The following is a 25,413-nucleotide window of genomic DNA, read 5'->3' on the forward strand; positions in this document are numbered from 1 at the left end:
CAGCAATATCCGTAGAGATATTGTTGACCAATATTGGGGCATTTTACGGTCTGATGATAAGCTTTTGGAAATTTTAACTTCCAAATGTTTATTTTCCTTTCATCGGGGACCTACATTGGGGTCATATTTTAGTCATTACAAACACAGAACAGAAGTCGCCAAACAACAGCTCACATTACTTGGGGATAAGTTAATTGGGTGCACACCTTGTGCTTATTGTTCTTCTTGCAGCCATATACTCAAGTCCAAACAGTTTACTAGTGCAAACACTTCTAAAATTTATGACTTCAGTTTTTTTGGGAATTGTAGCATGGATTGGCTTGTATATTTAGCAACTTGCTCCTGCTTTGCTTTTTATGTTGGCCAAACCTCTAGGTCTTTCTGGATTCATATTTCGGAACATCTTAGTGACATCAGGAATAAAAGGATGTCCAGTTCCCTATATAAACATACCATTCAACATGTTAGGCACAATTTAAATTTATAATTATTGATCATGTTGAGGGTAACAGGTTGACCAAAATGGGTTGACACTCTATTTTGAATAATAAAGAAGTTGGATCATTAGGCTTGGGGGGTTGTTTAAACCTGGACTTAATGAGCAATTGTAATTAGCCAATAGGGTGATTCAGTCTGTATGAGTTATGTATACAATGCCTTTTTGCATTTATTTTGTATTCTCACTGATGAAGGCATAATGATGCCAATACCGGTCTGATCTCAGTTTTGTAGTGTGTACACACACTACTATGATGGAGTTGTCACAATATATTTTATTATGTTTCACTATTTGGTGCTGGCCATTTTTTGCTTTTGAGAAACTTATACATAGATCTAGAAAATTTAAGGATAACATATTTAGGGAGATATTTTGAAGTTAGCTTCTGTTGTATCTTCATTTATCCTGTATTCTGTTGGCCCACTGTATCTTCTTAACTTAGTAAAAAGAATTCTCAGATCGCTTCCCGGGTTTATGTGATAGAGTATGATATCTTCTGCAAATAAAACTAGCTTCTCTACACGCATTCCCCAGTTATACCCCTTATCCCCAAGTTTCTTATTTCACTAGCTAACAGCTTTAGGTAGAGAGCAAATACCAGTCAGACGAGAGGGCAGCTCGTATTCTCATTGAGCATGCATTCTCATTCCCCTTTTGATGTTAATTATCCCAGATAACTTTCCATTACACTTCAGTCTTGCCTTAGCCCATTAATATATTCTGAATTTTAATTGTATCCATCCCAGGAAAATCCTATATTTCTCATGGATTCCTTTATGAAAGACCAACCTACCCTATCAAATGCCTTTTCAGCGTTTAGCCCTAGTATCATCAGTATATCCTTACTGACTTCTGCATCTTTTTCTATTGTTGAGTTTTGGTAATATTGTCAAATGTTTACCTGTCCATCACAAATGCACACTGGTCAAAATCTACAAGCTCTGGTAACACTTTGGCTAGTTTCCTTACCATACTTGTCATAAAAAAGTTATATTAATGATTTAGACTGAATATCAACTTATATGATTTGGTGATGATCACATCTTTACTCTCCTTAGATTGCAGTACCATTTCTGCTATGTTCCATGACATGGGTATATCCCCAGCCTTTAAATATGGTTAAACATTCACATCCAAACATTTAACATTTCTTTTTCTTTCAATTTCCATATCTCAATAGGTATGCCATCTAATTCCAGGGTTTTACCCATTTTTTAATTTCTAACAGCTTATCACCTCCTTTTCCTGTATCATTTTTATCAAATTCCTGCAGTGTTCTTCTTTTATCTTAGGTAGATTACCCCCCCCCCTTTAGATATGTATTCTGGTCTCTACTGTTGTATAATCACCAATCAGTGTGGTATGGTAATCTTGCAGCACTCTATCGTATCTGGCTCTGTTTCCAACTTTTCTATTACAGGGTCCTTTATTGTAGGTATCATTTTTTCTGCCAATTGTTTCCTTAACCTTTATGCTAAGAACTTAAGTAGCTATATATTTTTTATCTTCTTCTTGTATATATATATATATATATATATATATCAGGATTTCCCTAGATCTCCAGAGTTCCAGAGTCCAGGTCCATTGTCATAACATTATCTGTCAATATTCATTTATCCAGTCTAGAAATTGGTGGGTTTTTTTGAGTAATTAAATTGGAAAGTGCCGGTATGTTTCTCTGTTTTCACTCTAGTATATATTTATTCTAATCCGGACCTGTGCCTGGTCCAGTAATGAGATTGGATATGATTTTGTTTCACTCAGCAAACTGACATGCTGTTTTGATATGTAACATCTATTCAACCTTGCTCGTTCCATATCTGTCTTAATAATATGTGTCTGAATAATTCTGATCCCCTCTGTATATATTATGTCCAACAATCCAAACATCAGCATGTATTTCTCAAATAACTCCCTTCCTTTGGTATTTTTATTTAACTTGGCCCTCCTGTTACATCTATACCATTCATTACCAAATTCCAATCCCCCATAAATATTAATACTGCTTGCTGGAATTACATGATCACCCCCATTATCCATTTTATTTCCTATCAGCCTTAGGGGCAGGTCAATAGAAACCAATGTTACTCTTAAGTTCCTGCCATCTACCCTTTATTAGAATAAAATTCTTCATAAAATAAGAAAACTGGTACTTCTAGGGTCAGCAACACCATAAGCTCCACACCAATATCGATTACAAAGGCAAACTTTTATTCCAAAATTCTAAAAATGTTAAGCGCTTTCGTCCCTTATAATACATTCTGGGACTTCTTCAGAACAAAGAATAAATCCAGAACGAGCGTTTTTATATTGCCCATCAATCATTCAATAAACCAGTTATGCAAATCATTTAAAAAACAATTATGCAAATCATTTAAAAAGAAAATGAGTTTATGAAAAATACGGTTTCTAACTTGTGTTGAAACTTAAATGAAAATATGTCCTTCTTGAAACTTTAAAAACGAGACACTTAAAATAATACTGAATAGAGAATAATAAAAAATAATAAAAAATATCAAAGATTTAAAACTCTTTTCTTTAGCACAGGAAGCAAAGGCATAATGTCATTTAGACCTGGTGGAACTGTGGCTTTTAGACTAATCATCCAGTACCATTCTCTGAGCTCAATCTGCAATTCTCACCACCGTCCTCTAATATTCTGTGGTACAACTTCTAAAATGCCAAATTTGAATTTGGTAAAACCTTGGCATGTAATGGTGTCTTTGAAAACGGCATTGTTCGAATTTCCCCTAGCAACAGAGTACAACTGTTCATATATTCTAGATCTTAATTTCCTCTCGGTTTTGCCTACATAAAAACTGTTACATGTTTGACAAACCGAGATGTAAATCACTCTAGTGTTACAATTGCTCTTTTGCAATTTAATAGTGTGTTGATGCCCATCAAGGTGTACCATATCTGAGTCTAATACAAAAGGACATTGGTTACAACAACCACATCTAGTTGTGCCCTTAACAGTCAGTGGGGGTTGTGGTTTAGTGTGTTCCATAAAAAGTTTAATATTTATCCCCGTTTTATAAACAAAGCTTGGTGTGTGACCCAAAGTATCAAAAATCTCTAAATTCCCTTTAAAAAAGGTTCAATTCTCTTTTAGAATTGTATTCACAGCTTTTTCTCCTACTCCATAACCATATTCGTGTTAAACCTAGCATAATCATTACCATGTGAGAAGTTTCAAAATTCTCATGAAATAAGAGAGGTTTGTATTTATTTCCCCACCCATCCAGTAGTTCTTTAGCAATGATTGTTAAAAATGTATTTGAATAGCCTCTTAACTTAAATATTTCAGTGGTACAATTTAATTCTGTAATAAAGGTGTCCCTATTTGAACACATCCTGGCTGCTCTAACTAACTGGCATTTGAAAATGTTTTTCTTGTTGTAGAATAAAATTCTTACATTTATCTTTTTATTTCTTTCATTTGTTGTTTTTTCCTTTCATGATTAGTATCAGAACTCCTCTTATCCTTTTCTTCTCTAGTCCTGTAAGTACCCCACTCTACCCCTGTTTTTTAATCAATGCTTTGTGCACTCCTTTATGTAAATGTGTTTCCTGATATGTATGTATATATATCCACTTACATTCTAAGTTCACAAGTTTAGGTTGATATCTTATTCATTGTTATACTCCACCTATTGTCTACCACCTATGCTACGTTCTTAGTGCCCACACACTATAGTCTTGCCTTTATGTTTTCTCCCATATTTTTACCTCTCCTTTTTCCTCTTAGGCCTAACAATACAAACAGCTTTTGAATCATTATGTAGCATATTTATAATTGTACTCCATCTCCTTCCCTTAAACCTAAAACACAAAATACTAGAAACAATGCACAATGTTGTGCGTGATCTAGGTACCCTAAATTATGTGAGATGTCAAAAGAATGAATGGAGATCTGTTCATCCCTCTATACTGCTTCACATAAATGTCAAAGTTCTACTCTAAAGTCTTATTTAAATTTTGTAATCTTTTGCTCTGTGTGTCTGTGTTTGCCACTAATGCAGTCCATACTGCCCTGTTACTATTAAAATCCTCTTCTGCTTTTGACTGTTTCTTTAAATTCTGAAAGGCATTAACATTTAGTAGCTATGCTTAGTAAAGGATAGCGTATGCAATTGATTAGACTGTGATTCTCAAGGTTTCCCTTCTGTACTTGTCTATCAAGAATGACACACATCCTAGTCCCTCCCACTTCACCAATCAGGGTTCCGCCTTTTTCAAAACTCATGCTTGCTTTTAGTAAACTCAACCCTGTTCCTGTTTAACTGCCTTTCCCTATTTTCAGCTATCAGAAATCATTGGTTCTGACACTGAACATTTATTGGGCCTACCAAGTCCAAATGTTGGTAAAATCAGTATTTTTCTGCAAAATTTAAATTTGTACTAGAAAGAATAGCAGTTTATATATTTACTAACCCTGACTGATGAACAACTTTCTAGTCTGGCCACAATTAACAGGCTAAAATTACATTTTCTTCCCATTATTTGGTTATAGGTTTGCCACTGTGCAGTTCATTCCTCCCCTCACTCTTACTGATTAAGAGTTTCTGTATGACATTAATTGTTTCTGTATGACTTATATACTAAACAAATTTAGTGGTTCCCCCTATTTATACAGGAAATTTTCATTTAATCAAAATATTTACAGTTCTCACGCCAGGTATCTCTGTTTATTGTTTTTAAATGTCCACAAATTTTACTTTCCTTCTCTTTTTTTAAAGAAGCCAAGTTAAATGAGCTCTTGGACAGTCACCTTCTTCTTTCCTGTCCATTTACATGCCCTTGTCATCTTCCTCCTTGACAACTTTAGCCATATTGTTCCTTACCATTTCTGTGATTTTTCTCAAATGATCATACATTTAATTGTTTGTTTCTTGTATTTTTCTTTGTAACACTCAAAATGGCTTCACAGACATTCTCTCTTCCAATGTTTTTGAAGATCTTATCTGGCTTTGCAAAGTAGATATACTATTACTTGTCCCTGGGCCGCATTCCCATGTCTTCTCCATCTTTTCATGAGATTGTCATATGCCGTCTATGGATCTATATAGGTTGCTGTACCAAGAGGGTAAAAGTCTGAAAATGACAGGGTGTAAAAGTGTAAACCTGAGATTTGTTCTCTTGCCCTTTTTAAAACATGGAATAAAGCCACTTCTCTTCTCTCTTCTTCTCTCTGGTCTGGCTAGAATAGTTAATATCAACACAATTTCTGGACTGCCTGACGTTTACTACTATTCCTTTCTTCCACAGTCTTGATAAGATTTCTTTTTCAGCTGGTGAGATTGAAATTTTACTATGATTAGCAGTGTCTTTTTCTCCACACTGATTCTGGGGGCACTTACTTTGTGTGCTCTAGTTTTATTTTACTCATCAGGATCGCAGTCTATTGATGTATACAATCTCTCATAAACACCCTGCAATCCTTCCCTTCTATGGTATCTCCATTAATCTCAAGTTATGATATCTGGACCTGTCTTCTATCTTAGCCAGTTTATCATTTCTATTTCCCAGTTTTCTTTCATGTTCTGTCACAATTTCTTTTGTTGATCTCTCTCTGCTACCAGCACCTCTGCAGTTTCCTGCAAGATCCTGTTCAAAGCTTCTTCTATTTCTACCAGTCTCATTGTTTTCAGCTACATAGTCTGCCAAAACCCCATTAATCTGAAAGATTTCAACATGAATTTTGTCTATTTTCCTTTCCACAGACTTACAAGAATTCTCAATTGCTGCTACCTTATTGCTAACTCTTTCTTGATAGATTGCCACACTTTCTTGAGGTAATTGTCTCTTTTTCTAGCTTATTCAACCACAAATTAACTTGTTGATTTTTTTTCCAGAATGATCTTCTGGTAGACATATGTTTCTATCTTCAAAGCACCTCAATACTGAATTTTATATAGTGACTTTTTTATGAATTAATGGTCTCGTCTCAGCATGGTGCTCCAAAAATAGCTATTTATCATACCACTGCCATACCAGAAGTCTCTTGGCATGAAGCTGGGATGTTCTCTTCCCTTGTTTCCTCTTTTACCTTTGATATATTCTTTTTATGTCTACTTAGTGTAATGTCTTCTCACCATGCCTACTTGAAATTGAGATGGCTTATCTGGGGGTCAGTCGAGTCAGCATTATTTTCATAAATATTCTGTCATGAATGAATTAACATCATAGGTGGTTATATTCCACTAGGAAACAATATTCCCACTTAGAGATCCAATGAAGTAAGTTTTTCAAAGTCCCTCCCACAAGAAACAATCCTGATGGGAGACTTCATTTTTGACTAGCTTAACTGCTTGTTGCAAAATCCATAATCCCATATTAACCTTCACGGGTACACCCAACTATTCATATCCCCTACAAGGACTGACAAATCTTTCAAACGACAGTCAATCCTTGACTAGATTTTGGTGAAAAACCTCTCCCTGGCATCTCAACCTGGCGGTCTCCCAGACAGCCTAAGTAACCATCAGCCAACCTTTCTCCTTAGGGCCTATATTCACCAATCCACCCAAACCATCCTCTGCTTAATCAGAAACAAAAGCAAACTTCAACACATACAGTTTTATCTCTGCTCTAAATAGTTGCAATTGGGAATCTCTCAAACTGCTTCCTCTAGAAGATGCTGTCAACTCCTTCAACATCACTCTCCTAGACATACTAAACTACCATGTACCCCCTAGAATTATTAGAGTTAAATCTAATTATGCACTATGGCTAACAAAAGACTGTAGATCCTTACTCAAGACTAGAGACAAGACTTGGGAACAATTTCATAAAAACAAAAATCAAATCACAAAGCAAACATACCTAGAACTGGGAAACAAAACAAAACAAAAACAACTAGTAAAATTAGACAAAATCAACTACTACCACAATATCCAGAATAAACACACAAACCACCCTCAAAACTTCTGGGCTGAAGTTAATAACATACTTCATCCAGGCAAATCAGATACCCCCACTCCAACAACAACTAACAATTCTGACAATATAGCAAACTAATTAAATAAATACTTCACAGAGACTATTCAAGCCCTGGCCAACTCCCAAGGCATTGTCAGCAACTCTACCCCTTTCTCACCTCAGCACAGCACCAACTCCCAACATAACACTTCCCACTTTACCTTACACCCAGTGTCTGTTAAATCCATAAAAAGTACTTCAAAAACTGAAATCAACCACCCTAGCTGCAAATTCCAGCTGATGTTCTACATATAGCAGCTGAAGCAATAGGCTATTCAGTAGCCATACTCATTAACCGGTCAATATCTGAGAACTGGGTACCTGTTATTTGGAAAAATTCCCATATTCTATCACTACATAAGGGAGGTAATTCCACTGAACTTACAAATTATCTCCCAATTGCCATCCTGTATCCCTTATCCAAAATGCTAAAAAGAGTAGTACACACCCAACTAATGGACTACCTTCTCACACACAAGCTACTATCACACACCCAACATGGTTTTGGTCCCTTTCACAGCACCTCCACCACACTTATGTCTTTTACCAATACAGTGAACCACCATAGAAACAATGGACAATATGTATCTACTATATTTTTGGACCTATCCAAAGCCTTTGATATGGTAAATCACAATAAACTCATCAACATTCTCTCCATCCTAAACCTTAGCAGCTCCTCTATCTCATGGTTCCAAAGCTACCTAGCAGGATGTCTGCAAGCTGTCCAATGGTAACACCACCTTTCCCCTCTGTTCCCAGTTGCTTTAGAGGTTCCACAAGGCTCCATCCTCTGCCATTCTCTTTTCACCAACCAGCTTAGCACTTCTACACCATACACCTCTGTAGTACAATATGCAGATGGTGCCACCCTAATATGTGCAGCCCCTACACTACAAGACCTTCATACCATAATCCAAGATTCCTTTCTATCTGTCAAAACATGGCTCACTAACTCCTAGCAAAACTAAGCTCCTTCTTTTTTAGCCCAACTAGATCCTCCTCCTCTTCCAAGACTTTTACTATCTTGCCCAAAAATAAAACTATAATTTCCCCATAACTCACACTAAACTGCTTGGTGTCAAAATCGACAACAACTTGAAATTTGATATTTACATAGCCCAAACCATCAATAGGGTCCACAGGAAACTAGGTCTCCTGTATAGAAACAAACAATTTCTTACAAGAAATACAAAAGCTACTACAGCCTGTACATACCTCTCATCTACCCTCCTCTATGCCTCCCCAATACTAACCAACCTCTGCAAAACTGACTTAACCAAACTGGAATCCTGCTATAGTAAAATAGCAAGGTTTGCTACCAGTGCATCCTATAGGTCACATCACTGTACTTCGCTTAAACAACTAAATTGGCTCAAACTTCCCCAGCTTCTACACTTTAATCAACTAATCTTTGCACACAAAAGTCTCCACCAACCTGATAAAACCCCTGCTCTCCAAAATATTATACATCCATAAACCACTTCTCGATGTCTTTGTTCCAGCAACCAACACCTTCTAGATACACCAAAGCCAACAACTTAGCTGTGAATTCTCTCTTTTCTAACTATATTCCTAAAATATGGAATAAGATGCCATTCTGAGTAACTTCAAACAGATCCATCTCACAATTTAAAAAGCTCCTTAGGTTATACTTAACAGACACCTGGCTATGTTCTTGCAACTCTCCAGGACAGGCCTCCCTTAGTCTCCTTGCAAATTATTGTACTTGAAAATAGCCTTCAGTATCATTTAACTGTATTCTACTCATTTTGAACTATAATGTGAATCCTTCTAGCTAAAGAATTGTATTTTCCACAATTATGTATCTGTTACTTGCTATCAAATGAATTATGTATCTGTTACTTGCTATCAATGCAGTAATGCCGAAATGTTTGCTGGTTTGTTAACTTCTGTTATGTCTGTAATTGATACTTCTGTATCTTTTTTTTACATGTTTGTTAAACTCTGATTTCGGCTGGAGCGCCTTCTGTGTGGAGTCTGCATGTGCTCCCCGTGGTTGAGTGGCGTTCGAAAGATATGCGTAAATGGGCGTGCCTTCGTTGAAGGCTGGGCGTCGGGCTGGCACCTTGGCACCATAAAAATCGACTGCCAATCATTAGTGGACTGGAGTTCCGCTGTGGCAACCCCTAACCAGGAAAAGCCGAAAGAAGAAGAAGAAGTTAAACTCTGATTTGCTGTAACTGGAGCTTTTCTCCCCAGGTCTCTAATGAAAAAGGACCTGTGTCCAGTAACAAATGTTAAGTAAATCAATGAAGTGTTGGCATTGGCTTCTTCTCTTAAAAATAGAAGTACAGGTTTCTCCTCATACTCTAGTTTTAAATTACTACTCTGTTTAAGTTCCCTTTTCTTTTTCTTCAGTATGAAACTAATAGGTTCATAGGTGTGTACTAGGCTAATGGCCCTGGAGCCTTTACAAGCCTAGCCCATAGAAGTGCCCTGGCATCATGCCACCCAGCGTTAGTTCCCAGTACCTCTATCAAGTAGAGCCACTGGAGTGATCCCTGGGGTGAACTTTCTATTTCCCATCCACTCATCAAGTTTTCTCTTGAAGAAGGACAGTGAGGTGCTCTGCTTGACATGTATGGGAAGTCTATTCCATAGCATGGGCAGTCTCTGGGTGAGGAACCTGTCCTTCCAGCATGTTCTGTTGATTGTGGTAAAGAGGTTCTCTGGAGCATGTGGTGTGGAGGGATTGGGATATCTTTAGATGTAGCATTTCTAACAGAGCTGGGTCAGACATGGCTTTGTAAGTCAAGCAAAGATCGCCTCTAAGTAGATGATATTAATCAGAGACTAGCTGGAGTCTTTTGAGTCTGTCCGTGTAGGACATGTGTTTAATGCCTAAGATCCTCTTTGTAAGGTACTTCTGTGGCCTCTCCAGCTGTTGCAGGTGTCTAGTGAGGTACATGCCAAATGGGGCATTATACTCAATGATTGGTCTAATGAGGGAAGAGTAGAGAGTGATGATGACCTCTTTCTTCCTGGATGCAAAACCCTTGGTAATGAGATGTGTCACATAGAAGGACTTTCTGACCACAGTGGCAATGTAGTGGTCAAAGGAGAGGTTGCTGTCAACCTGCGTCCTCAGATCTCTTATAACGCCTTCAGTGTTCAGTGGGCTCCTATTGATGTGGTAGTTAGTGGGAACCAAGTTTTTACCAAAGGGGATGACGACACATTTTTTGGCGTTAAGCTTAAGGCCATGGTTTTGACACCAGTCATTGGTCTCAGTGAGGCCTTTTTGTAGGATGTCTGCATCACTTGAGGAGTTAATAATGGCTCCCAGCTTGCAATCTTCTGCGAACTTAGTCAGCCAGAGTCCTTTTGTGTTGGCCTGGACTTTTGAGAAGTAGATGCCGAACAGGAGAGGACCCAGGACCGATCCCTGTGGGACTCCACTTGTGACTGGTCAGCAGTCTGACTTGGAGTTCGCTACTTTCACACTGTGTGTTCTATCTGTGAGCCAATTTGCAACCCACCTAGTGATATAGGGGTTGATGACTATTTTGGTGAGTTTATCAATAATTCCCGAGTGAGGAATGGTATCAAAGGCCTTGGCCAGATTGAGGTAGGCTGTATGCATGCATGCATTCATGCATGATCTACTTTTCAGAAAATCAAACTGAGTGGGATCTAGAGTTTGGAGATTTCCTATATCTTTGTTAATCAGGTCCATGATGATGTGCTCTATAGCTTTACATATCAGACTTGTCAGGCTAATGGGGTGATAATTCCCAGGGTCTGTAGTCACTCCCTCTTTATGGAGAGGGACGACTGTAGCAGTGCGCCATTTGGTAGGGACAAAGCCTGAGGTGAGGCTGTGACTGAACAGGGCACACAGATGTGATGCCAGTTTGCTTGGTAGTTCATGCAGAATACAGCCAGGGATATTACTGGGTCCCATGGAAGCTGTATTCTTGGTCTTAGACAATGCAACTTTAACCTGGGCTGCAGTAATGCTGAGGGCCTGGCATACTTCCGATATTGCAAATGGTCCTTTGGGGGGGGGTAAAGTTGGCACTGAATCTGTCGGCCAGTATGTTGTACGGTTGCCACCCATCCCGTTGTCAGTGGGACACTCACAGGTTGAGCCTTCTCAGCCCGTTTCCTGCATTCGCAGACAGTGGGACTTTAAAAGTCCTGTTTTCTACTTTTTGCGCTCTTGAATTGCCGTTGCAGTGGAAAAGCCGAAAATACTTCCGGTTTTCCATGGCAATGCGGCTACGTCACTAACCCTGACCTGCAGTTAGAGGGATTCCCTGCTAGGTCCGGGTGGTGTAATTCAAGCAACAATTGGCTGCAGGGATTGGAGGGGTGAGGATTCACCTCGAAGAGCCCAATAAAGGTCGCAGCTGTAGAGCAGTTTTGTCTTAGTGCTCTACAGCTGTGAAGGAATTGGGACTTAAGGTCTGAGATTTCCAATCCCAGCAGCGAAGAAGCCAGCCAGCCAGCAAAGAAGCCAGCCTGCCAGCAAAGAAGCCAGCCTGCAAGACAGCCTACAAGCCAGCCTGCAAGGGAGCCTGCTAGCCAGCCTGCAAGGCCCAGGGAGCCTGCTAGCCAGCCTGCAAGAGAGCCTGCCAGCCAGCAAGGGAGCCTGCTAGCCAGCCAGCCCAGCCACTTGAGCAGACAGAGCCAGTCATCCAACTAGCCATTCCAGCAGGAAGGAAGCAAGCTAGCCCAGCAAAAACTGTGATAGTGGTAAGTACATAATATATTATTTTGTGGCTTTAGTTATTTAAAATGGAAATATTGTGCTTTATTTAAGTTTTTAATGTTTAGAGGTAGATGGGGGTGCAGTACTCAGTATTTAAATCTGTGCAGTGGTTATTTTGAGATTTTTAAGTAGTAGTTTTTAAAGGTATAAAACCTGTATGTATATGTAATTGTTATTGTTCTTGGGGGTATGATTTGGAAACATTACTTTTAAAAGGCTGAACTGTGTGTATAGAAGTTTTGTTTATTTCTGGTGGGGGGCAGTGAAATATAAATTTACTGTGATGTATTTCTATTGTCGTAGCTTTTTCTGGGTATTTTCTGATTGCAGATAGAAAATGTTCGAGCATAGTTTGCACTTTTTTGTGTGGAAATGTGAGCAATTTAATGCTGTTTTCAGGAAGTTAGGATATACTGTTTGGGTAATTTTTCCTGTTAGTTCTTGTAAGTCAATGTGTATGTGGTACAAGTCTACCTTTTGAGGGGGAATGTTAACAGTTAATGTAGTGCATTTATTATTCTAGTAGGTACATGTTGCCAACTTGCCGAAGCTGTTTCAAGATTGTTTTCATTTATATTTGTAAATGTGTGCTTTTAATTTTTTATGTGTTTTTAATAAGGTTAAAATGTCCTGCTTTGCTTGTAATGTGAATATGGGTGTGCTGCTTTTACTTGGGCCTGTTTATTGCATCGCTGTGCTGGATAAATTACTCTTAATTGCTATGTTTTGAGGTAAAAGGAGTCCATAGAGTCTGCTGTACATTAGAGTTTATTTTACTTCTCTTACAAGAGGTATTTTTAAAAGGTAAAATGTTTACGGACTTTTTTCCTGTTATTTATTTATTTTTTTTTTGGATATATGCTCAGAAGTTAATGCAGTGTATTTGAGATTGTGCTAAACCATGTCGCTGTTACAGGGTAGTTTGCTTTTAGGGTGCAATTTGTAATTTTGTGTTTTTCTTTGCTTTAGCTTTAATTTGCTAGTGTGCAGTTTGTAGTACTAGGGTACAGTATGTAGTTTTGTGTTTTTTCTTTGCTTTAGCTTTAATTGACAATAAAAAGTCTTAATTTTATGCTTGGCTTGTTTGTGGTATGTAGATTTTTTAATTTTTCTTTCTGAATAGTCATGGTTGGTTTACGAATGTTTTTACTTTTTAAATAAACAAGTGTCTGTTTAATGAGTAGTGTGTTTTTTATTCTTTTAAAGTTTGTTTACTGTTACAACTGAGTAATGTGTTTTTTTGCAGTAATACTTCATTTCATTTAAATGGTTTGAGTTTTCAGTATGTTGTAATGTCACAATGTTGTATCCATAACTGTAATACTGCATCTCTTTTAACACCTCTGGTGATGTCATGGTGGGGATGTGGCCAGTGTCATATTGGTCACACCCCCTGTCCTATTGGCCACACCCCCATGCCCCACTTTGGCAACTCTAGTATGTTGGCAATATCTGTTGGCTCAGTATAGGAGGTACCATTGTGCAGTAACTCAGAGCACATCTGGGTATTGCCATGGAGGTTCTTGATATAACTATAAAAGGCTTTGTGATTGTTTTTTGTGTCTGCCGCAATTCTACCTTCATAGCTGGTTTTAGAGGTTTTGATGAAGGATCTCAACTTTTTGTTGAGGCTAATAAGGGAGTTTTTCAAGTCTTGAGACTTCACCTTTTTCTGCAACAGTTTCTTCCTTCTGTTGTAGAGTTTATTAATTGCAGTGGACCACCGGATTGGCTTCCTTTTTTTGGAGGAGAGCGTCTTGGTTCTGTTGGGTATGGCTAGTTCCATGCATTTATGTACATGTTTGTACAGTGCATTGGTGTATGATTCGGCAGTCATGCAGGTATTTTCCATTGGCATGGGTGCCGTGAAATTAGCCACCTCTGTTTTTAGGAGTCCAAAGTCAGCTTTGGAAATGTTTTTCAAGGTGGTTACCTTTGCGGGGGGGGGGGGGGGCTTTCCATGGTGATTAGTTTATGGTCAGATCTGACCAGGGAGGGATTGACTATTGGTGTAGATCAATGGTCCCCCATGTTAGTAATAAACAGATCAAGGATGTTGCTTCCTCTAGTAGGGCCAGAATGAGTTGGTCGAGGCCATTGGAATTGATGAATTCCAGGAAGCGTTGGACCAGTCTTTTGGTACTTGAGTAGTTTTCCCAGTTGATGGAGGGGTAGTTGAAGTCTCCTGGTATGAGAGTGTTGGGTTGGACCTTGATAGATTCCAGGGTGCTTAGGAATGTGGAGTGAGAGTCTAGGGGCATGGTTGGGGACCTACAGCAGGCTATGACCTGGATTGCAGTCTTACCCAATGTTAGTTGTACCTGAAGTTTCTCAGATGCATTATGCTGGGCTACTAGTCTGGAGGTGTGCATTTCCTTTATGAATATGGAGACACCACCACCTTTGGAGCTTCGGTCCATGTTTCAGGGCCGAAAGGTGTGGAATGAGTTATAGCCTGGTAGCGCAGGGGTGCTTTCTGATGCTTTAAACCAGGTCTCTGTTACAGCACAAATGTTGATGTTCTCCATTTTGAGGAGTGCTTTAAGCGAGTGCATCTTGAGATTTAGACTTCTAGCAATGAGCAGCATGACCCTCAGATTGCATTTATTTATAGCTGTTATGGTAGTAATTTGGTCTTTGGAACACCACCTAAAAAGGGCACTATAGGGTGGCAAGAGCCTTAGGCAGCACCCGGAAACCCAGGGGTGACAGTTGCAGGCCATCTCTGGCAAAGTATCTATCTCTTCCTCAGATTCTATAACTACTTTTCTTAATGTATTCTTTTTTTTTTTTCAAAATGTTTTTTTTTTTTTTCGTTTTATAACACAATAACAGTATAGTAACAAGAAAAAAACAAACTATATACAATGTCCAACTACTTTCCTTAATGTATTCTTAACCATAGGCCTTTCAGTTTTCACAATGACTTGTCTTATTACTTTTATTGTTTCAACAACTAGAGTATTTTGGAAAGACTCAGTATCAGATTTATCTCACTCTTCCATGCACAGGCAGCTCTTATTTAATTTTCTCTGATACTCCTACACCCTTTATTTACTAGGGTTATGCATTTCTGGAAAAAATATTTGGTCAAACTGTTCCCTATCTTCCATAGCTCTTAGAAATGGAGAAATTCTTGTCTAATTATCACATCAGATATTAAGTAAGGCACTAGTATAATACTTTGCCTAAAAGTGTTTCTATTTCTATCATTGTTATAGGTTACTCCTTTTTCTCCACATGTACACATATTTCTTCAGATATCCATCATATTGATCATGGCTGCAGTTGCTTTAGCTATATGGGTTATATTATGCCAAGGATATAACAGACATCCAGTTCCAAGGCTTCAGGGCACCTTCCACACATCAAAACTGTCAGGCAGCTCGAGCTGAGCTCACTAAATTTGGGTGCAAAGCCCTTCAGAGCTTTACTGCCACTGAAGAGTACTCTCCTCTGAGGCTTTCAAGGATCAACAGTCAGCTTGTGCTTCCCTTTGTAGGCCAGAAAAGTTTCCTCTGGGGGAAAAATATCCATTTTCTTAATTTGTTGATGCTTCATTGCTTTCATCTTCAGAACAGTTATTTTAAATCTAGGAGAATTGTGTTTTAATGTACTATATCAAAGTGTAGCATACTTTTAAACAGAGCACTTATTTTTTCTGTCACTTTAAAAGTAGTGTGAAGTATCTGAAAACATTTTTTCTGAGGAGAAATTGTGTTTATTTTCTATTGTAGGGCTGGCATAGTGTTTTAAAATACTTTTTGCTGTGTTTTTTTTCTGTCAAAAAAGTAACTTTTGTGGACTGCTAGTGTTTACTGGCAATTGCTGCGTGTCTTCCCCAGGAAAGAAACTCCATTCTTGGCTTGACCATGGAAAAGACTACTGGTCCCATGGTTCATCCTTCTTCTAGCCACAAAAAAGAAAAAAGCCTTTCCCACCACATCAAGCTAGCAATTTACCTCAGCTGCAGGTGGGAGACTCTCCTGTGGACATTTGTTCTACCTCATGTCACTCATCTTTTACCCCTGCTCCCTCTCGTGTAGTACCTACAGCAACTGTGGACTGAGGATTAGCCACATCCTCTGCAGCTGTTGGAGTCCACTCACTGGGCAATGGAGAGCCAATCTTGTCAGTTCTGGGTTTCCCTGTTGTGTCAGACTGCTGTGCCCATCCCTGGGGAAGTACCTGTTGCCATTAATAACATGGTTGGCCCAATTTTTTCTGTCACAATGAAACATAAAATTGTATCTTCTCCTCCACAATTACTTTGGATAGGAGTAGTTTACTGGGTCTGGATCGGGGTTTAATTCTGGCTATTGTCCCTTCTGGTAAAGTAGTTTTAGGTAAAAGAAAGAGGAAGATACAGGGGCCAATATAGTTTTTTTCCCCAGATTTCTGATTCAGGCTCAGAAGAGGGCTCAGTTTCTAATTCTCACTGTGGTGGTTTCTCTTTCTCTGAGACTGTTGCTAGAATGTGCCATTGTTTCCCATGGGAGAAGAATTAAATTTCTCAGTCCCTCAGAAAATGCTATGAATATTGATCTGATTGTAGTGGATGTCTTTGTAAATACTTTAGTTGCTTTGTTGAATATTATAATAATATCTATTTTTAATTACTTGTATAAAATTGTTATGATATTTCTCTTATATGTTAAAACAATAAACCTGTTTTGAAAAAAAAAAAAAAAAAAAAAGAAAATGCTATGAATTGTTACAGAAGGATTTTCCAGACCCAACCCCCATTCCTCCTGTTCTGTCTGCTTTAGAGGATACATATGTTACTGTCTGCAATTTTTCTGAGAGTCAGCCAGCTACCCCTAAAAAGGCAGATAAGATATATAAAGTTCCTCATTCTTTTAAATGTTTAGGCACAATTCCCAAACCTGAGCCAACAGCTATAGCTTTAGTTAATCCTACTGCTAAGCACTTAGTTAATTCCAATTGTACTATTTCTGATAACGATGGGAAAATTATTGGTACATATTGGGAAAAAGTGTATAATTCTGCATCTCCAACTCTGATTTTCTGGATTTTGCATTGTGAGGCTCGTATGTTAAAATTTCATCTGGTAAATTGTGAAAGTATGAGGAACGTTTTATCTGTAATTTCTTCTTGTGAAGAAAAATCTGCATTAAACAACTCAGTATCTTCTATTGCACAGATCACATTGTTTGTAGAGTGTGTGTGACTCTGTTGATATTTCTCCCAGGGATATGACAACTGGTATTGTTTTGAGGAGTTTTGCATGGATGCATTCTCAGAACTTCCCAGATTATGTTAAAAATGAGATTTTAAATTCTCCCTTGGATAGAGATTTAGTATTTGAGCTCTCTACTGCAGAGGTGCTCGAAAAGTGTGATGAAAGGGGCAAGCTGATCCAGGGAACCTGAAAGATTTTTCAGCCCTTCTTCTCTAAATTGTCCATGGGATTTTCTTTCTCCTCATCAATTTTGGCAAAAATAAATAAATAAATAAATAAAAACAGAATAAAGAGTTTCAACAAAATTCAGGTAAAACAGACATTTAAGAAGAAATAGCAAGGGAGTTCTAGAAACTAGTCTTGAACTTCCCAAATCCAAGGACAGTCCAGTAAGTGTGAATAACTGTTCAAGAGACCTTGTGACCCCCCCCAGCCCCTATTTTTCTTCCAGAAAGTCTGAATCTCCATTTTTTTTTTTGGCAATAGATTGCTTCAGACAAATTGGTTATGAAAATCATTCATCAAGGTTACAGATAGCAGTGGGAGGAAATTCCTTCTCTCCAGAGGGTCATTCCTCATCCAGATCAGACTCTTTTCTTTTGACCTATTCTTCATCACATGCTGTTCCATGGAGTGATAGAATCTGTTTGTCTTTCCCAGGTGGGAAGGGTTTTTATTCAAGGATGCTCCTAGTGCCAAAGAAAGAAAGAAAATTTTTGGAGACCAGTTCTGGAACTTTCTTCCCTAAATCTATTTGGACTAGTGCCCAAATTCAAAATGGTATAACTTCATGAGCTATTACCGCTTCTTCCTCATTCAAATTTGCTGGTAACACTAGACTTAAGACAATTATCATCAAATCCCTATTCAACCAGACTTCAGACATTTCTTAAGGTTTTGTGTGTCTGGATCACATTATCACTTCTCAGCCTTACCTTTTGAACTACTCACTGCACCAAGAGTGCTCATAAAGTGTTTAGCTCCAGTTTTAGCTCATTGCAGGCTATAGGGTATCCACAATTTTCTATATTCAGATGACTTACTTTTCTTTGCAGTCTTTTTCATAGTATCAGGAATCTCTCTCTCTCGCTCTCTCTTGAGTGAGAGATCTCTTACACAAGCTGGGATACCAAGAGAACATTTAAAATCTTTGCTGACTAATTTACTCAGGATTGTGTTCCTGGGATGTCAACTAGACACCTCAGTTCAAACAGCTTTTCTTCCACAGGAAAAAAATAGATCTTTATTTAGATCTATTCCTAAAGTTTTGCACTCAGACTTCGGTCACTGTGAGGGAATACCTCAGGATTTGGGGCTTTACGGCATCTATGAATCTCATGATACCCCTGACAAGACTCCACATGAGAAAGATTCAGTGGTATCTAAAATCTCTTTGATCCCAGCATCAACATCCTTTATCTTTTCAAATTCCGGTGCTGGGGTTTGTCAGAAGAGAAATAATATGGTGGTGACAATAGATTTCCTTAAATCCAGGTCTCGCCTTCTCCCTCCCTGCTCCAAGCAGCCGGTCACCAAAGATGTTTTGGACTTTGCTGGGGGAGCAGTTTTAGGAGGGATAAAAGTACAGGGGGTGTGGGACACCATGGAAAGATGCGAGTACATAAATATCAAGGAGATGCTTTCTCTGATCAAGGCACACAACTCTCTGAACCATCTTTTGTCCCTGGGATCTGTTCAGACAATTCCACAGTCATGTGGTACATCAACGAGCAAGGGGGAACCATGTCATACCCCTCTGCAGACTAGCCATGTTAGCCTGGGATATAGCTTCACAGCACAATCTCACTCTACAGGCATTCCATCAGAGCAAAACTGTGTGGCAGACAAGCTGATCAGGACCAGGGCAGACCCAAATGTATAGAAACTAGATCAGGGGGTCTTATAAGATTTAATCCATCTGTGGGGAGTTCCTCAAGCAGACCTTTCTGTCTCCTCTCTGAACAATCCACTGGCAAGATTGTGTTCCAGGACTCCATGCAAGAAGGCCTGGAAATTAGATGTTTTTTTTTCTTTTTTTCCCCTTGGACAAAATGTTCCTGTATGCTTTTCCACCCTTTCCACTAATATCCATGGTACTTCTGAAGATTCAGAAGGAATACCCCAAGATCATTGTTTGGACTCCCTTCTGGCTCAGGCAACCATGGTTCTCCCTTTTTTTGGAAATGGCCAGGGGCAATTACCACAGTTTTCCTCACTGACTGGATCTGCTCACAGAAGAATAGGGTTGTTTGATACACCCGGGCATGATCAATCATCTTCAATTGACTGCCTGGATGACAGGGTCTTAATTGCTTTTAGACACTTGTTTACTGAGGATGTGCTGCAAGTACTAATGGAAGCAAGAAAGATTGCTACTAGACAATCATACATTAGTTAATGGAAAAGGTTTTCTAGTTGGTGCCAACAACAACCAGCACCCATTTAGGGCTCGCTGTTCTCCTCTGGTTTTAAAATATTTATGTGAGTTACTATCCTATGACCTTTCTTATTTCTTAGCTATTTCAGCATGTCTGCACACAGATCTTCCTCTTTCAATGCAGTCATATGTCAAAATGATCTTGAAAGGGGGTTTGCATAAGAGACCTCCGAGAAAACTGGTGGCTCCTCCTTTGGAACTTAATTTTGAGGTAGAGATGCTAACACTTGCTCCAACTGAACCAGAAAATCTGGATGACTTGAGGTTTACTGATTGCTGTGACCTCTGCAAGAAGGGTATCTGAGTTGCAAGCTCTTATGGTGAGTGAAACTTATCTTATTTTCCATGGGGACAGGGTTTCTTAGAGAACTAATCTTTATCTTATGCCTAAATTGGTATCTGAGTTTACTTTAAAACCAAATTATCCATCTGCCTGTTTTCTTTCCTTAACCTTCAAATGATAGAGAAAGAATACTCCATACCTTGGATTTCCACAGACAACTCAGGTACTATCTTACAGAACTAAATCTTTCAGATCTTTGGATCAATTGTTCATTGCTTGTGAAGCTAAGAAGAAGGGACAACCTGTGTCAAAACAGACCATCTCCAAATGGTTGTCTAAGGATAGTACATTTTGTTATACTCTCCATAACAAAACTATTTCAGGTAGGGTCAAGGCCCACTCTACCAAGGTCTAGGTTTCATCTATGGCTTTTTGGAAAGGTTTGGATTGTATAAGTATTCTAGAAGCTGCTACTTGGTGTTCTGTACATACTTTTATAAAGCATTATAAGCGTGATACCTTCTCTAAGCCTCGATCAAGATTTGGTATGACCATTTTCCAGTGATTCCTGGACTCTTCTCTGTCTACCTTCAAAATGTAGTTAGCTAAAGTAATCTACACAAATAGCTAAGGCTACTGCAGCAGTGAAAAATATAATGAACATAGCACAATTGTGTAAATTGAACTAACCATAATAGTCAATATTTGAATGATCACTGTTGCATTAGCCACTGTCTTTCTCCATTTCTTTATTTTTAGTGTGTTTTTATGCCAGGGTGTGGACATTTATTTTTTGTTGTTCCTAGCACTGACCCCTCAGGGCTCAGCCTCCCTCTCGCTGGTGCAGGAAAGCTCTGAAGGGCTTTGCACCCAAGTATTTTAGTCAGCTCATCTCATGCTGCCTGACAGTTTGGGCACGTGGAATGTGCCCTGAAATTTTGAAGATGGCTGGCTGTAATATCCCGTATAGTTAAGGCTACTGCTGCAGTGATCATTCAAACATCATCTGTTATGGTAATTTCAACTTACACAAATTTACTTTTTCTGTTTACTAGTTGTTGTATGCTTACTCACATATATTGTTATCTGCTTAATGTAATCATGTTCCCTGAATCCAGCAATCATTGCATATCTTTTCAGTCTCCCATAATAACACAGTTAACCAGTATAGTAACAGCATGGTAGCAGAAAGAAGACTGTAGTTCTAGTAGCTAAAAAGTCCTGCATTATCACTTTCCACTAGCATGCTTTAAGGTACAGCCTGTTGGCAAAATGAATAGTTTTTACATATTCAGTATTGCTGTTAGTAACCGTGCAGTATTTTGCCATGTGACATTTTCTGGAACATTTTAAAAAATCAGATAGTAATTTTTTGTTTGCTTGCAGGCAATGAAACATAATTAGGTGAAGGATTAATATTAGCCCTTTCTGTATGCAAGTCTGACTTAGGGTTTCACTTTCAGTTAACAAAAGTCATTCTACTAAAACAACTAGCTTTTTTCTTAAGTTATTAGGGACAGGAAGTACCTTTCTAAATCTATTTACAGCTAAGATTCTAGAATTATGCTTACTTTGTTTATATGAGGGCCTATTTTTCAGCTATGTTTTAAATAAACCCTTTGTGACCTTACCAGTCTGTCCATACTGAATGTCTAATTGTGAATTTGAAGGGACTTATCTTCACCTGAAGCCCCAACCCTATCAGAATTTCTTGATTCATTTTCTGGTAATCATGAGCATCAACTTCTTTAAGTTCCATGTATGTCTTTAGCAGGTCTGCAGTTAGATGTGAGGGCAGTATCCTGGCCCATTAGTTTGGAACCATTTTTTTTTCTAGCGACATATCTCTGAAATGCAACCAAATAAGCCTACGCATTGTCTTTCATTTTGAGTTTTTTAGGGTGCCCTTGGTTTTGAGATTTCCATCAATGTGGGTGACTGATCTGATTTATCATTCTGAAAATCTGTTGTAGGAAGTGAACAGGTGGCTGGTCAGTGACTGTACATATTTCCTAAAGAGCTATGGTATGGTTTATTCATTTATTTATTTACTATTTTATTATTGGGTAAGTGGACTGGGTTGTTTAGCCTTTTCAGCCATGACCCAAGCTCAATGAGCAGCAAATAGAGTACTTTTCAGTATGAAATTGATTTATAATAGATCATAATAGATTTGCACTACATAAGGAATACATAGTTATCATACACTTACAACATGCAAGGAATACATAGTTTATCCCCATATGTGAAACAAAAACAGAAGGTTTAATTAGTAAAAGGACAGGATAGTGTGTGAAGATAATTAGTACAGTACGTATTTATAACAGAAGCAGAAGGTGTAAACTTACTTTGTAAGGTCCTGTGACTCAAGTTGTTGACTGCATTGACTTCAGCCTAAGTACCCTACAGTGTTATACGAGCTCAAACATTATCATGGTAACAACTGTACTGAGATTCTGTCTAAAAGTGGTCTTTTAGCGTATTCTTAAATTTTGTAGAGGTTTCTTGATTTTTTTACTTCAGGAAGCAAGCTGATCCTAGTCTAGAGACATTTTTTTTTCCTCTAGTAGAAGTTTTAAATGGAGAGTGGATCAGGTTAAGACTGCTGCCCTGGGAGTTTCTGAGATCATAGTTGTTTTTCTGAATAATAAGCTTCTGTTTAAGTGGTGAGCAGTACCCTTATTTTGCTATCTTGAAGATGAGGGAATTTAAGAGGGGTGTTGTCCTGTTGGGCACAGATGGCAAATCTGCATTTTCAGGCAACTTGTAGTGGTATATAAATGGGCCTGATAAAAGGATTACTCTAGAGATGCTATATTCTGTCATTTGAATTCTATTAGCATTATAAGCTGAATGCAGCACAAGAAATTTGAGGCCATATTCATATTTGTGTATTAGAATACTTTTGGCTGTGGTTAAATATGCTGTGAATGAGAGAAGATGATTGATTTTAGCTGGGTGAGGACTTTATTAGTAATAAGCTCTGTATGTCCTGAAAGGAGATGGAAGGGTTGAGTGTAACATTAGAGATTTCTGTTCAGCTACTTTAGAAATTGTATTCATTTTCACGTCAGATATTAGTTTGGGAGGTATAGCAGGAAATTTCTTTCATGTGGAGAAGGTCATGATATTGTTTTTCATAGGGTTGATAAGTAGCTTATTGGAGGAGGACCAGATACATAGCTGAAGTTCTCTTGCAATTATTTGTAGGTCTTTGAGGGTTTTGCTGGATTGTATTAGTAGAATTTCATCTATATACATCAGTAAGCTACGATTTGAGTGAGATCATTTCAAACAGGTAGAAATGTAGTGGGTCTAATACAGATGCTTGGGGTACACCTGTGCTAAGAATGCCGATTCTCTAAAACTAACCAGCTCACAAAAAACTCAAGTAATTTTCCATTTTGAAGAAAACACAGCAACTACAATTCCAGAACACATAGGATTTTAGCATTGCTGAAAGTTTTTAAAATAAAAAAATGCCTTTTCAAAGTAACCCTTCAGTCTACCACAAGGATCCTCATTCCAGAGCAGTCCCCATAAAGGCACACGGGTTTTATTAATTTTTACCAAGTTTATCAAAAGTTGAGATGAGTTCCAGGTAATTTTTTCTAGTCAATAAGTATTACTTTAAACTGTACTGTTTCATTCAGGAAGGTTGCATTCCTTCCAGGAGTGGGGGAAAATTATCAGTTTAAACTGTATAATTTAATTTGGGAAGGTTGCATTCCTTTCACTGATGGGGGAAGCCACCTAAAGCAGAGCACTTTTAGGTAGCTGAAACTTAACAGTTTGCAATACAGATGTTCTTCTTCCTAAATTCTCCACCAATGTAAATAAAATCTGTCCATGGAAACATTTTTTCAGTTTTAGACCACGTTTATTTAGAAATAAAGAAAAAGTATTTTTTGCTGCTGTTCATGAGGAGTAGCAGAAACAATATCCCATCCATTCACAGCAGTCTCTTAACAGTTCAGTTCACAGCTGCAATATTTCTTCACACTGGTTTTCCAAAAGCAAACAGCACTTGCAGCGACTAGTAATTTCATCAGGCTTTACCACACTGGTGGAATGCCTTTCTTAGCTCCTGTCCTCTTTCAGCCTTCCACTATACCTTCCAGAGTTCACAGCTCAGGGACACCATCACATAGCTCCACAGAAATTTCCCTTCTGAACCCACTGTTTTTTTTTTTAAACAAAAGGTATCTTTATTAAATTATCACTTATGACATAAGCAATCATGCATTTATATAATGAAAACAAATGATATTGACATATTTTGCAGACATTGTACATCACTCATAATCTTCTGTACAGTCATTGTCGGTCAGACATTACATAGCTCATTCAATTCTTGCCTTCCCTTAAACCTCATCCCACCTCCAAAACATTATTCTGCATGTATTGTTCCCACAATTCCTATTTTTTTCTGTGTAATTTGCTCCTATCCTTTTCTAAAGATCCCATACCCAGTTTTTTTATCTCTGTTACTATATTCACTGCGTCTAGTACAGTTGGTTTAAACTTTGATTTCCACTTTCTAGCAACTGCTTTTTTTGGCAGCCACCAGAAATAAACTCAGCAAGGCCTTACTATGACTAGGCAATTCCAATTCTACATCACATCTCAAAAAGAAAAAAACTTCCTGAGTTACACCAATTTGTTCACCCAGTATTTCTGACAGAATACTCTACAGGGATTTTTTTTAAATCTGCCAACTCATTATAATCCCCAAAATGTTTCCCAATTACATATTTCTTCCCCATCACACCTCCAACATTTGCAATCAGAGTGGGGTTGTCATCATGAGTAAAGTAAATTACAATAATAGAAAAAACACTTTATTGTTGGATGTTGATTTTTATGAAGAGGCCTCATTGAATGCTGTTAGCATCTCTTATGCACAGATTGATTACTTGTTAAAGGACATGTTTGATCAAGGGTCCATTTCTTTTGAACTACTTAAGTTTTTGACCTGTGAATATCTAGGAGTGCTGTCCATTTTTGGGATACCCAAGATACATAAGACTATCTTGAATCCCCCCTTTGAGGCCTATTGTGAATGCAGGTAGGGATAAAATGCATCCTCTGGCCAAATATATTGATAACAGACTAAAGAAGTGTTTAGACCGCTATCATCATTTATGTAGGGACTCCTGGGACTTCTTGGTCAAAATCAGGAATCTTGAATTTTCCGAGAACATTATTTTCTTAACTGTCGATGTTGTAAAGTTATTCAATGTCATTCCCCATGAAACAGGGATTGAAT

Source organism: Protopterus annectens, chromosome 2.part0, assembly GCF_019279795.1.
Source record: "Protopterus annectens isolate FY-2018-M chromosome 2.part0, PAN1.0, whole genome shotgun sequence".
In the NCBI taxonomy this organism is placed as follows: Eukaryota; Metazoa; Chordata; order Ceratodontiformes; family Protopteridae; genus Protopterus; species Protopterus annectens.